The 12,652-nt window shown below is 46.3% G+C and overlaps 1 protein-coding gene across 2 annotated transcripts in view; it reads left to right on the top strand.

The window, feature by feature from the left end:
• cers5 (ceramide synthase 5) overlaps window positions 1–12,652 on the top strand; it is a 100,100-nt gene that overhangs the window by 14,049 nt on the left and 73,399 nt on the right. The gene's annotated exons all lie outside the window — the stretch shown is intronic.

Below are 12,652 nucleotides of genomic sequence, written 5' to 3'. Positions count from 1 at the left end.
CAGTCCAAAGATGTGTGGGTTAGGTGGATTGGCCAGGCTAAATTGCCCGTAGTGTCCTAAAAAGTAAGGTTAAGGGGGGGGGGGGTTGTTGGGTTACGGGTAAAGGGTGGATACGTGGGTTTGAGTAGGGTGATCATGGCTCGGCACAACATCGAGGGCTGAAGGGCCTGTTCTGTGCTGTACTGTTCTATGTTAACACAAATGCAGCAATTTCTTTACTCTGCCGGGAGGTTGGCAGCGAGCTGTAATTTTTGCCAGGCTGACGGTGGGGAATTGTCCGGCAATGTGTCATTTAAAACTGGTGGGGGTTTAGAAGTGCTGGATAAAGCCTGGATGTTTTACCAGCTGTGACAGCCCCAAAGGCAATGAACTACCATTGGTGTTTGGATAGTGCCTTGCTTTTTCTGGGCAATTGTAATACCTGGCACTATGGCCATTTGCTCTGGATTGTACAATACTTGGATGTTATTCAACCCAACTCACTCAATCGGTGTCATTCTGTGTTATTTACTTACAAGTGGATGGGGTGAAAACGTCAAACTATTTTTGGAACAAGTTTGCTCTGATCAAGCAGAACCTTTCTTGACATTTACCCAGAATGTGTTCGGAATATCTGAATCATTATTCCTTTTCAACAATTGAAAACCGTTGCAGAACTCTGTTTTACGCCACCCCTGGCTCTGTGGGTAACAGTAGTAGCTGGTTTGGTCTGAGTCGATCACCACCCTCCTCCTCGTACAGGATAAATAGTTGTTCCCTTTGAAATCTGGTGTTTTTGTGTCTGACCAAAAGCTTTGTTAATAATAATAATAGCTTATTGTCACGAGTAGGCTTCAATGAAGTTACTGTGAAAAGCCCCTAGTCGCCACATTCCGGTGCCTGTTCGGAGAGGCTTGTACGGGAATTGAACCGTGCTGCTGGCCTTGTTCTGCATTACAAGCCAGCTGTTTAGCCCATTGTGCTAAACCAGCCCCATTTCTGTTTTCTCCCCCCACCCCCCGCTTTATATTTGACTATTTTCTCCTCCCCACCCGTCTTTCTTTTGAAAGAAACCTCTCTGCTGATCAAGTTCTCATTTCTTGTTTCCAAATCCCTACGTGGCCTTGGTTTTCCCTAATCTCTTCCAATCCCAAAACCCTTTTTTTGAGATCTCTGTGCTCTACCAATTTTTTGGCTTCTTGTCATTTCCCACTATTTCAGCACACCTTGAGCCAGTTGACAAAGTAATGGCAGACATTTGCTGTCTGAACTCGCCAGGTCTTGACAAGGCAGGTTCGATAAAGAGGGGGACAAGTTGGCCACAAGGGCAGGAAGGGGAGTTGTTCTGGAATCAAAGTGTCCTAGTTTGTTTGATTTATGGATAATACTCTTGTGTAGGAATATGACTCTCATATCCTTTGTACACGGAAAAGCTACCCTCTACGTAGACTTTTTCTTGTTCAGTCATCTTCCCATCCTGTTGCCAGCTATTGGCTCTGCTGGCTTTATTCTACTATGGAACAGGGTGCAAGGTGCTGCTGTAAGGACCAACGTGAGTTGGAGAGGAGGGATGTAGATGAAAGAAGTAATCTTATTGTCTCTTTCCACTCTCTCCTCCCCCCCCCCCCCCCCCCCCCCTCAACCCCTGCCATTGTCTTGTGCTTTCAAGAACAGTGAAATGTTGTTCATTGTAAAGTGATCCAAAAAAGGGGAATTGGTTGATCTTTGACAGTTGGATAGAAACTAGCTTTCGGTACTTTAACCTTTTTGTGCAGGATACTTAAAACACATTCATTGATTTTTAAAATGGGGTGGGAGTTTTGATCCTGCTCATTTTGAGCGTGGGACTGGCTTAATGCAGTGGATTAGCAGACTGGCCTTTTGACCTGAGAACTTTGATCGAAGTCCAACTCGGGCTCGGATAAAAGTCAGCTTATGTTTTAAGGATCCTGTATGAAGCGAGTCTGCCAAGTGAATGGGAAGTCATTTTGTGAACTTGGCACGGTCTCCTCTCTTTCCAAACCACTTCCTATCTTGCTCGTGACTTTGTGTTGACCCTGATTGCATGAGCAACATCCGGTCATTTTGGTTGGTTCCATTTCGTAGAAAACAGGGAACTCCTGATCTTGGGTTTTCTAAAACCGTGTGGAAATCCTGAAATTCCAAGTAAGGTTTGAACTTGGACTCCATGGCTGCAAACCAGTGACTGGGTTTGGCAGCTTCTCTTTTTCCATATCTGAGGACTGCAGAGGTTCAAAATGGTGACTCGCCGCCACCTTCTTGAGGGCAATTGGGGATGGACAATCAATGCTGGCCTAGCCAGTGACGGCCACATCCCATGAATGAAAAAACGAAAGGCTGTGCCCCTGTTGTTTGGAATTATGGGTGCATTTATAAAATATGATCCCCTTGTCTTTTTAAAATACATTTAGAGTATCCAATTCATTTTTTCCAATAAGGGGCAATTTGTCGTGGCCAATCCACCTGCCCTGCACATCTTTGGGTTGTGGGGGTGAGACCCACACAGACACGGGGAGAATGTCTGTCTGTGTGGAGTTTGCACAGTGACCCGGAGCTGGGATCGAACCTGGGACCTCGGTGGTGTGAGGCAGCTGTGCTAACCACTGTGCCACCCTCCCCGTGTCTTTTTAGTGCCACCCCACCTCCCTTCCCCAAAGCTGATTTAAATATATCTTTTAATATGAATTTAGAGTACCCAATTATATTTTTTCCAATTAGGGGGCAATTTAGAGTGGCCAATCCACCCACCCTGCACATCTTTGGGTTATGGGGGCAAAACCCACGCAGACACGAGGAGAATGTGCAAACTCCACACGGACAGTGACCCAGGGCCGGGATTCGAACCCGGGTCCTCAGCGCCGTGAGGCAGCAGTGCTAACCACTGGGCCATGTGCCGTCCTTACAAATTTACTATTGAAGTCCAGCAATAAAATATCAAAATATCCCACCTAGATACAGTACCTATCCTTCGCACCTGCAGGCTATAGAATTGTGTCCACACACAGCAAGAAAAAGAATGGCATAAAAAAGGTAAAAGTGAGATTTTAACAAGCAGATTTTTTTTTTCTCTAATGATAAGGCCAGCATTTGTTGTCCATCCCTAATTGCCCTTGAATTAAGCGACCTGCCAGGTAATTTCAGAGGACATTTGAGAGTCAACCACATTGCTGGAGTCCCATGTGGGCCAGACCAGGCAAGGATGGCAGATTCCCTTCCCTAAAGGGACATTTGTGAACCAGATGGGGTTTTTACAACAATTGATGATAGTTGTCATAGTGCCTGCGTCTGAATTTAAATTCTACCAGATGCTGTGGTGGGATTTGAGCCCAGAGCATTATCCTGAGCCTCTGGGATTACTAGTCCACTGACACTCACTCCTAAACCACTCTCTAACCTTGTTGCCTCTCCCCCTCTCACTAGTTTTCACAGTGTCTGACATCTTGATCTCCCATCCTGGGTAGTGATGATGTTTGAAACGGCTGCTGCTTTAGAGCTGGCTCTGCTATCTCTTGTGTATAAGAATACCAATATACCATTGAACACATCAGAAAGAAGAGCTTCAGTCTAAGTAATGTCGGCCGATTTTTCGAATCCCTCAGGGAATGTAGGCGTGGGTATTGTAAGAACGACCACTTTGGCCACCGGTTCAAGTGGACCTTGGCCATGTTACAAACCTGACGCCTCTTTTAAACCCAAGTGACCCTTGACATCCGTATAATTGCCACTGTTCCGTTTTTGGAGGCCGGAACAGGGTGCAAAATATGTAACCTGGGCTGATCTCTGCTCCCCACCACTTTTGAGTCTTCATTTGAAGCTCAGAGTATGTATTGTTACTCACGGAGCAGTCAGTCTTTCTACCTCCCCAGAGCCTGTACATTCTTGCACTTTGCTCCAATGGGCACATTGTAAGTTTGTGCAATGAGGATGAATTGTTGTCTATTGACCAACTGTTGCAAGTTATGCTTTGTGTTCCCAAAGCTGTTGGGTACAATCGCTGGAAATTTGAGGCAATTGTGCTTGTTTTTTTGGGCAGCTATTCGATTGCTCCAGGCTGTTGGGTGGCAGAAGGTGGCAAGAATGCTGAATGGAGAATCTGAGCTTTTTCACCCTTTTTTGTTCTCCAGGAGTGGGAAGGTAAAATGAAAGGATGGGTTTTAAAGTACTAGAGGTGAATAAACTTTTTAATAACCCACTGGCTTCCAAGCAGGACAGTGGGGCCCTTGGCCGGGATTCTCCCCTACCCGGCAGGGCGGGGGCTCCCGGTGGGATGAAGTGGCGTGAACCACTCTGGCGTCGGGCTGCCCCAAAGGTGCGGAATTCTCCGCACCTTTAGGGGCCAAGCCCTAACCTTGAGGGGCTAGGCCCGCGCCGGAGTGATTGGCGCCCCACCGGCCGGTGGGAACGGCCTTTGGCGCCACGGCAGCCGGGGCCGAAGGGACTTCGGCCGGCGGAAGTCCGCGCATGTGCCGGAGCGTCAGCGGCTGCTGACTTCATCCCCGTGCATGCGCAGGGGAGGGGGTCACTTCTGCGTCCGCCATCGTGAAGACTATGGCGAACGCGGAAGGAAAAGAGTGCCCCCACGGCACAGGCCCGCTCACCGATCGGTGGGCCCCGATCGCGGGCCGGGCCACCCTCCCGGGGCCAGATCGCACCGAGCCCTCCCGCACCGCCTAGTCCCGCCGATAAGGTAGTTGGTTTGATTCCCGCCGGCGGGACTTCGGCCCATCGTGGGCCAGAGAATCGCCGGCGGGGGGGACCACCGAGAGGCGCGGCGCGATTCCCGCCCCCGCCGAATCACTGGTGCCGGAGACTTCGGGAGACGGTGGGGGCGGGATTCACGCCGCCCCCCGGCAAGTCTCCGACCCGGCGGGGGGGGGTCGGAGAATCCCGCCCCTTGTTCTGAACCTTCTGGCATTCAGTGGGAGAGCAAATTAATGGTTAAAGACACTAGGACTAAATTGCTGATAAACGTCTTTGGCCTGGAATCAATCGTTAAATGTGCGATATTTGGATACTATACACAAAAGCCTGCTTTTCTTTCAGCCTGATCCTCCAACTTATTTTTTCCTTCTCTGCCTACCAAATATTGGGCACCACACAAGATCCAGATATTTTCAAGATTGTAATTCATTGACTAGCCACCCTTGGTTGTGTTATGAACCCCGTTGATGTTAACTGCGAGCGTATCCCAAAACCCAGGAGGGTAACTTGGAACGGCAATTCTTGGTGGTGTATATTTTCAATTCGTTATACTGAGGAAAAATATGTGAACCAGGGACGAATAGTCCAGTCGTTCTATGAACAATAAAGAATATTTATTGACTTAAGAGAAAAAAACACTACAAGAAGGACTAGAATATACTACATTAAACACATTCATAGAATTTACAGTACATTTGGCCCATCAAGTCTGCACCGGCTCTTGGAAAGGGCACCCTACCCAAGGCCACACCTCCACCCTATCCCATAACCCAGTAACCCCACCCAACACGAAGGGCAATTTTGGACACTATGGGCAATTTAGCCTGGCCAATCCACCTAACCCGCACATCTTTGGCCTGTGGGAGGAAACCGGAGCACCCGGAGGAAACCCACGCACACACGGGGAGGATGTGCAGACTCCGCACAGACAGTGACCCAAGCCGGAATCAAACCTGGGACCCTGGAGCTGTGAAGCAATTGTGCTAACCAAATTGACACACACACACAGACAGAGTATTACAGGAAATTACCCCATTGTTACAACTGCCTACATTTCCTGAATTTTTGGAGACACCCCTTTGTTCCCAAACCACATCCAATATCAAATAACTGAGCTAAATCCAGCAAATACTTGCCATGTGCAAATGTGGCCAGGTTTCAACGAAGGTGAAATCTGCTCGGTTGGAGTTTTGATTTGAACCGGCTGCCTTTAATCTGTTTTCGGGACACTGCTTCAACAGCTGGGTGTGGCTGATGATTAAAGACACTAGGACTAAATTGCTGATAAACTTCTTGGCCTGGAATCAATCGTTAAATGTGCGATATTTGGATACTATACACAAATGCCTGCAACCCCTTTACATATCAGTGTCAATTATTGGATACTTCAATTTGAGATGTAATTGGAATGTCTCTTAACCAATTCCTAACATCCAACCTGTGAAATCACCTTTTTTGCATTTCTGTGCCAATTTCATTATCTCTTGTGCTTTGAAGTTACCTTTTCTCTATACGCTCCCATTGTTTTCCTCTACTCACCTAGGTAAACACTTGCTTTTCTCACTGATATGCTAATTTGCATCTCGGCATCTCCCTGTTTTATTTTCTTTAATCCCAATTTCATTTTTTAATCTTAATTTTCCCCAATTCTTAACCGTTGAGAGAGCCCACACTTGCTCTGTAAACTGCAGTTTGTCAATCTGAGAGTTTAAAGTGACTCAATTCTGGACAAATCCATGCAGCTGAATGTTGTAGCTTCGATCATTCATCCTGAATTTCTATCTCTTTGTGAGCTGTTTGACGTGAAAGCAGTGTGGATGAAGGCAATGGGCTTTATTTGCTTCATTCAGGCTCTGTAATAGGAGGTTCTCTTGTACTGTTCCTGGTTAGAATGCAGCCGCTTTCATGTTTGAATACCTATCCTTTTTAAAGGTAGGCCTCCGTCCTTGTGCTCAGACCTCTGCATGATTGTTCATCAATAAGAATGAACACCAACACCTCCTCCACAATAGTCCTCAATACCAGTGCCCCGCAAGGCTGCGTACTTAGCCCCCTACTCTACTCCCTGTACACACACGACTGCGTGGCAAAACTTGTTTCCAACTCCATCTACAAGTTTGCCGACGATACGACCATAGTGGGCCGGATCTCGAATAACGACAAGTCCGAATACAGGAGGGAGATAGAGAACCTAGTGGGTGGTGTAACGACAACAATCTCTCCCTCAATGCCAGCAAAACTAAAGAGCTGGTCATCGACTTCAGGAAGCAAAGTACTGTACACACCCCTGTCAGCATCAACGGAGCCGAGGTGGAGATGGTGAGCAGTTTCAAATTCCTAGGGGTGCACATCACCAAAAATCTGTCCTGGTCCATCCACGTCGATGCTATCACCAAGAAAGCACAACAGCACCTATACTTCCTCAGGAAACTAAGGAAATTCGGCATGTCCACATTAACCCTTACCAACTTTTACAGATGCACTATAGAAAGCATCCTATCGGGCTGCATCACTGCTCGGCCCAGGACCGCAAGGAACTTCAGAGAGTCGTGAATACCGCCCAGTCCATCACACAAACCTGCCTCCCATCCATTGATTCCATCTACACCTCCCGCTGCTGGGGGAAAGCAGGCAGCATAATCAAGGATCCCTCCCACCCAGCTTACTCACTTTTCCAACTTCTTCCATCGGGCAGGAGATACAGAAGTCTGAGAACACGCACAAACAGACTCAAAAACAACTTCTTCCCCACTGTCACCAGACTCCTAAATGACCCTCTTATTGACTGACCTCATTAACACTACACCCTGTATGCTTCATCCGATGCCAATGCTTATGTAGTACATTGTATATCTTGTGTTGCCCTATTATGTATTCTCATGTATTTTCTTGAATTGTTTAATTCCCTTTTCTTCCATGTACTGAATGATCTGTTGAGCTGCTTGCAGAAAAATACTTTTCGCTGTACCTCGGTACACGTGACAATAAACAAATTCAATCCAATCTGACCTTTTGGGTGCCCTAAAGAGCACTGTTGCCATGGTGAGGGGTCTTTCAAGAGCGTTGCTCTGTTTTGAATACAAAGTGAGTGTGAATGATGTTGCGTCAGAAATGTTATCTGACGCAACAGAAATATTATCCCCCCCCCCCCCGAAGTTTATAATTCGACCATGAATACCAGAGGGGATTCTGGTGTGGTGCCCATCCATGCTGAATTAGCTGATCTCCACGTGGATGGTATTTGCAGTACGTCCATTGGCTTTGTGGCGGAGGTTGTTTTAATTGGGGCTTAATCTCATGGAGGACCCTGTTCTAAGAAGTGACCATGCTTACGCTTGCTTCTGTATTGGCGAAAAGCAATTTACCACAATCCACCCAAGTTTTGAATTGGTTTGCAATCGGCAATCTTTCGTATTTTGGAACACCACCACCTGCAAGTTCTACTCCAAGCCACACACTATCCTGACTTGAAAATATATCGCCGTTCCTTCACTGTCGCTGGGTCAAAATCAAGGAATGCCCTCCCTAACAGCACTGTGGGTGTACCTTCACCTCACTGACTGCGACGGGTTCAGGATGGTGACTCGCCCACCACCTCTTGTGGGAGAATCTAGAACGCACGGTCACCCGATTTTGAGGTGAAATTCTTTTCTCTCCCGAGGGTAGTGAGTCTCTGGAACTCTCTCTTCCTGAAAAGGTGATGGAAGCAGCGTCTCTGAATATTTTTAAGGCGGGTATGTTCTTTGATGAGCAAGGGAGTGATAGGTTATTGAGGGTCAGTGGGTGGCAGATTAGAGGTTACTATCAAGGGGCCGAATGGCCTACAGCACCTCCTGTTCGTTGGGGTGGATGGCACATGTTGTCCTAGCCAGTGATGCCCGCATTCTATGAATGAATTTTAAAAAAACACCCTGAAAATCAACATTTTGTAAGCATAAATTTTTTTATACTTATAAGCTTCCCTGTTCACATACATTGAAATGTTACATAATATACTTGCCATGTAACAAAGGTTGCCCTATGAGGAGAGATCAAGTAGAATATGCCTGTATTCTCTGGACTGCGAAGAAGTGATCTCATAGAGATGTATAAAATTAAGGCGGCTCGAGAAGGTAGATGTGGGGAGGCCTTGGCTGGAGAGTTTTTTTTTCCCAAGGGGCAATTTAGTGTGGCCAATTTACCGACCCTGCACATCCTTTTGGGTTGTGGGGGTGAGACCCACGCAGACGTGGGGGCGAACGTGCAAACTCCACAAGAACAGTGGTCCGGGATCGAACCCGGGTCCTCGTCGGTGTGAGACAGCAGTGCTTGCCACTGTGCCGCCCTTCAGAATGCAAACATAACCTGAAGGAATAGGCCATACAGTCCCTAGTGTCTGCTCTGCTGATTTTCTACCTCCAACGTGCCTTCCCACCCTATCCCCAGAGCTCTGGTTTTCCTTGATATGCAAAAATTTAGCAATGTTGATCTTGAAGGGGTAGCACAAGTGACTAGCACTGTGGCTTCACAGCGCCAGGGTCCCAGGTTCGATTCCCCACTGGGTCACTGTCTGTGCAGAGACTGCATATTCTCCCCCTGTCTGCGTGGGTTTCCTCCGGGTGCTCTGGTTTCCTCCCACAGCCCAAAGATGTGCAGGTTAGGTGGATTGGCCATGATCAATTGTCTTTAGTGTCCAAAAGGTTAGGAGGGGTTATGGGGATAGGGTGGAAGTGAGGGCTTAAGTGGGTCGGTGCAGACTTGATGGGCCGAATGGCCTCCTTCTGCACTGTATGTTTTATGTATCTATGAATATACCGTACTCATGAACTGAGTATCCACAGTCCTCAGGGGTAGCGAACTACAGCGATTCACCGCCTTCTGGGATGAAGAAATGTTTTCTGATCTCTGTCCTAAGTGACCGACCCTTTTATCCTGAGACCGACCTCCTAGTTCCAAACTCTCCAGCCAAGGCCTCCCCACATCTACCTTCTCGAGCCGCCTTAATTTTATACATCTCTATGAGATCACTTCTTCGCAGTCCAGAGAATACAGGCGTATTCTACTTGATCTCTCCTCACAGGGCAACCTTTGTTACATGGCAAGTATATTATGTAACATTTCAATGTATGTGAACAGCGGAAGCTTATCAGCTATAATTTTGTATGAAATAGATTGCAATAAAGTTAATTGCCCTCCAAGCTGTGTGCACCACTTTCACACCGGTTTCTTTTTAACACCGAGAGAATAGGTGAATGGATTGTATATTGCATCCTGTCATGGAAATGTATTCATTTATGGGATGTGGGTGTCACGGATTAGGGCATCACTGGCTGGGGCAGCTTTTTGTATTGGTTATCTATCTTTAATTGCGATGGTGGTGGTGAACTTCTGCCTTGAATCGCTGTAGTTCCTGTGGTCTAGGTACATCCACAGTGCTGTGGGGGGGGGGGGGGGTGGCGTTCCAGCATTTTGACCTAGCCAGAGTGAAGGAACAGCGATATATTTCCAAGTCCGGATGCTGTGTGGTTTGAGGAGAATTTGCAGGTGAGGGTGTTCCTGTGCATCTGCCGCTCTTGCCCTTCTAGGCGATAGAGTTTGAAAGATGCAGTCAAAGGAGCCTTGGTGAGTTTCCTTTAAAAGTGCTTTTACCTTCATGCTTGATGTTTGTCCAGTTTGAAGCGAGTGATTGCCAATCTTATTCTCCCACTTATATCTCTGGACTAGAGACTCAGTCTCATACTATGCTGTGTCCTTTTATACATAGCCCCGAATGTCCTGTTGACCACAAATATTTTATTAAAGCCAGCACAACAACTTTTGGATGTTGCATTTATGTTGGGCATATTTGGATTCCAGGGAGTTTGCGTTGCATTTGCTCCTTCAGAAAATGGAAACACAGGAGCCAGCACACGGATAGGGTCTGTGATGTTGCAATAAAGTTGCGGGCAAGACCAGAAATGGGGGCCACAAATGTAAGATGGAGTTGCCTGGTTTCTTTGTTTATGTATTTGCCAATGGTGCTGTTTTGTTTTGTTTTCCAGGTTGAGAATCCCTTATCCGAAATTCCAAAAACTGAAAAATTCTGAAATCCGCTTTTTTTTTTCAAGCGCACCATGCATGCGCAGTTGCCAATGATCTGTGCATGCTCAGTTCCCAATGCACGGCGGACCTGTGCAGTTTATTCTGAAACCCTAAACCTAGAACATAGAACAGTACAGCACAGAACAGGCCCTCGATGTTGTGCCGAGCAATGTACGAAACCAAAACATTCCGAAATCCGATACACGTTTGGCTCCAAGCATTTCCGATAAGGGATTTTCAAACTATTATATGCAAATCTTTTTAGTTTCACAACTTCCGAGCTTCAATTGGTAAATGACAGCCTGCATTTTATATAGCACCGTTTTAATGTCGTAAAACATCCCGAGGAGCTTTGCCAAACAAAATCTGACTCTTGAGCCATACAAGGCCATTTATTTGAACAGGTGAACCAAAGGTTTGGTCAAAGAAGAGGGTTTATAAATGCCTCTTGCAGGGAGAGATCGAGAGAGGTTGAGCCAACATGTAGCTGAGCCATACAGAAACTTCCAACTTTAATTCCAATTGTTTGCTGATGCCAACTAGATATAGCAGTGGAATTCCCCTCGGTAAGGGAGGGAAGAATGAGAAGGATTTGCGAGTATGCAGGTACAATTTGCAAGAAGCATTCCAGCAATGAAGGACTTGAGATGCACTGAACGATTGGAGAAGCTGGGGATGTTCTCCTTGGGGAAGGCTGTGAGGAGATTTGATAGAGGTGTTCATTGTATTGGTAAAGTTTAGAAATAAGGTATAGTTTAAGTGGGTTTAATTTAATGTTTCTATACCTGGAAAGAAAAACCTATAGTTAGATTCATGCCAGCGAAAGGTGTTTGCATGTGAGGGAATCTGCACATTCTCCCCATGTCTGCGTGGGTTTCCTCTCTCAAATCCCGAAAGCAGTGCTTGTTAGGTGAATGGACATTCTGAATTCTCCCTCCGTTTACCCGAACAGGTGCCGGAATGTGGCGACTAGGGGATTTTCTGCAGTGTTAATGTAAGCCTACTTGTGACACTAATAAAGATTATTACTAGTTAAGTTCCAACTGTTTCTATTGTGCTTAGAGAGGGTTATGACATGAAGAATGAATAAAAGGCACAAGCACGTGGAGGTTGCTTAGCAACTGGGGCCTTGTAAGATAGAGAATCTTTTAAGATTTCGTTTTTGCTAAGTTTGTGGGCCGTTGGAAATGGGACCTCCTGAGTGAACATCTCTCAATTCTGCCAGAAGAAATGGCAGCTGCAAAAAGGCAGGGTTCCTAAAGTACAAGTTACAGTCCAGATAACCAGGGAATTGGGACAGAAAGAACATTTTCAGACAGCTGAAGTTAAGAGAACAGAGACCAAGGTATTAGAATTAGAATTAGAACAGTACAGCACAGAACAGGCCCTTCGGCCCTCGATGTTGTGCCGAGCAATGATCACCCTACTCAAACTCACGTATCAGATGAATTCAAGGAAGAGCAAACAAAGTGTTTTGAGTTAGAGACCATTGCAGTAACTAGCTTTAAAATGGGACACCAGACTTCAGAAGGAGATGAAACATTTGATGTAATTTTAATACAGTCTGAAAATCTAGAGTTAAAGCAATTGTGAGCAGTTTGCACAGCAGCCTAAGACCAAGAAATCCTAAAAAGGTTGATGTACACTGTATTCGCTGTTAGAAGTGGAGCTGAAACTTTGTTTGAAGATGTCATTTGGAAACCTTGTCTGGATTTCAGAATGTAAACCACTGAGCGTTATTAGGAGCAAAGATTTAAAAGTGTGATTTTTGGGATTGGAGTTTTGAAACACTTGTATAATTATCAGCTGGGGGGGCCGGATCTGAGGAGAAATCCACAGACACTAACTTGGGTTCTGAACGGAGTGCATGTATTTGACCACAGTCATCTTG

The sequence above is a fragment of the Scyliorhinus canicula genome, chromosome 28, assembly GCF_902713615.1.
Source record: "Scyliorhinus canicula chromosome 28, sScyCan1.1, whole genome shotgun sequence".
Taxonomy (NCBI): domain Eukaryota; kingdom Metazoa; phylum Chordata; class Chondrichthyes; order Carcharhiniformes; family Scyliorhinidae; genus Scyliorhinus; species Scyliorhinus canicula.
Note: the sequence above shows the minus strand (reverse complement) of the source record. Positions and strands in the feature narration are given on the sequence as shown.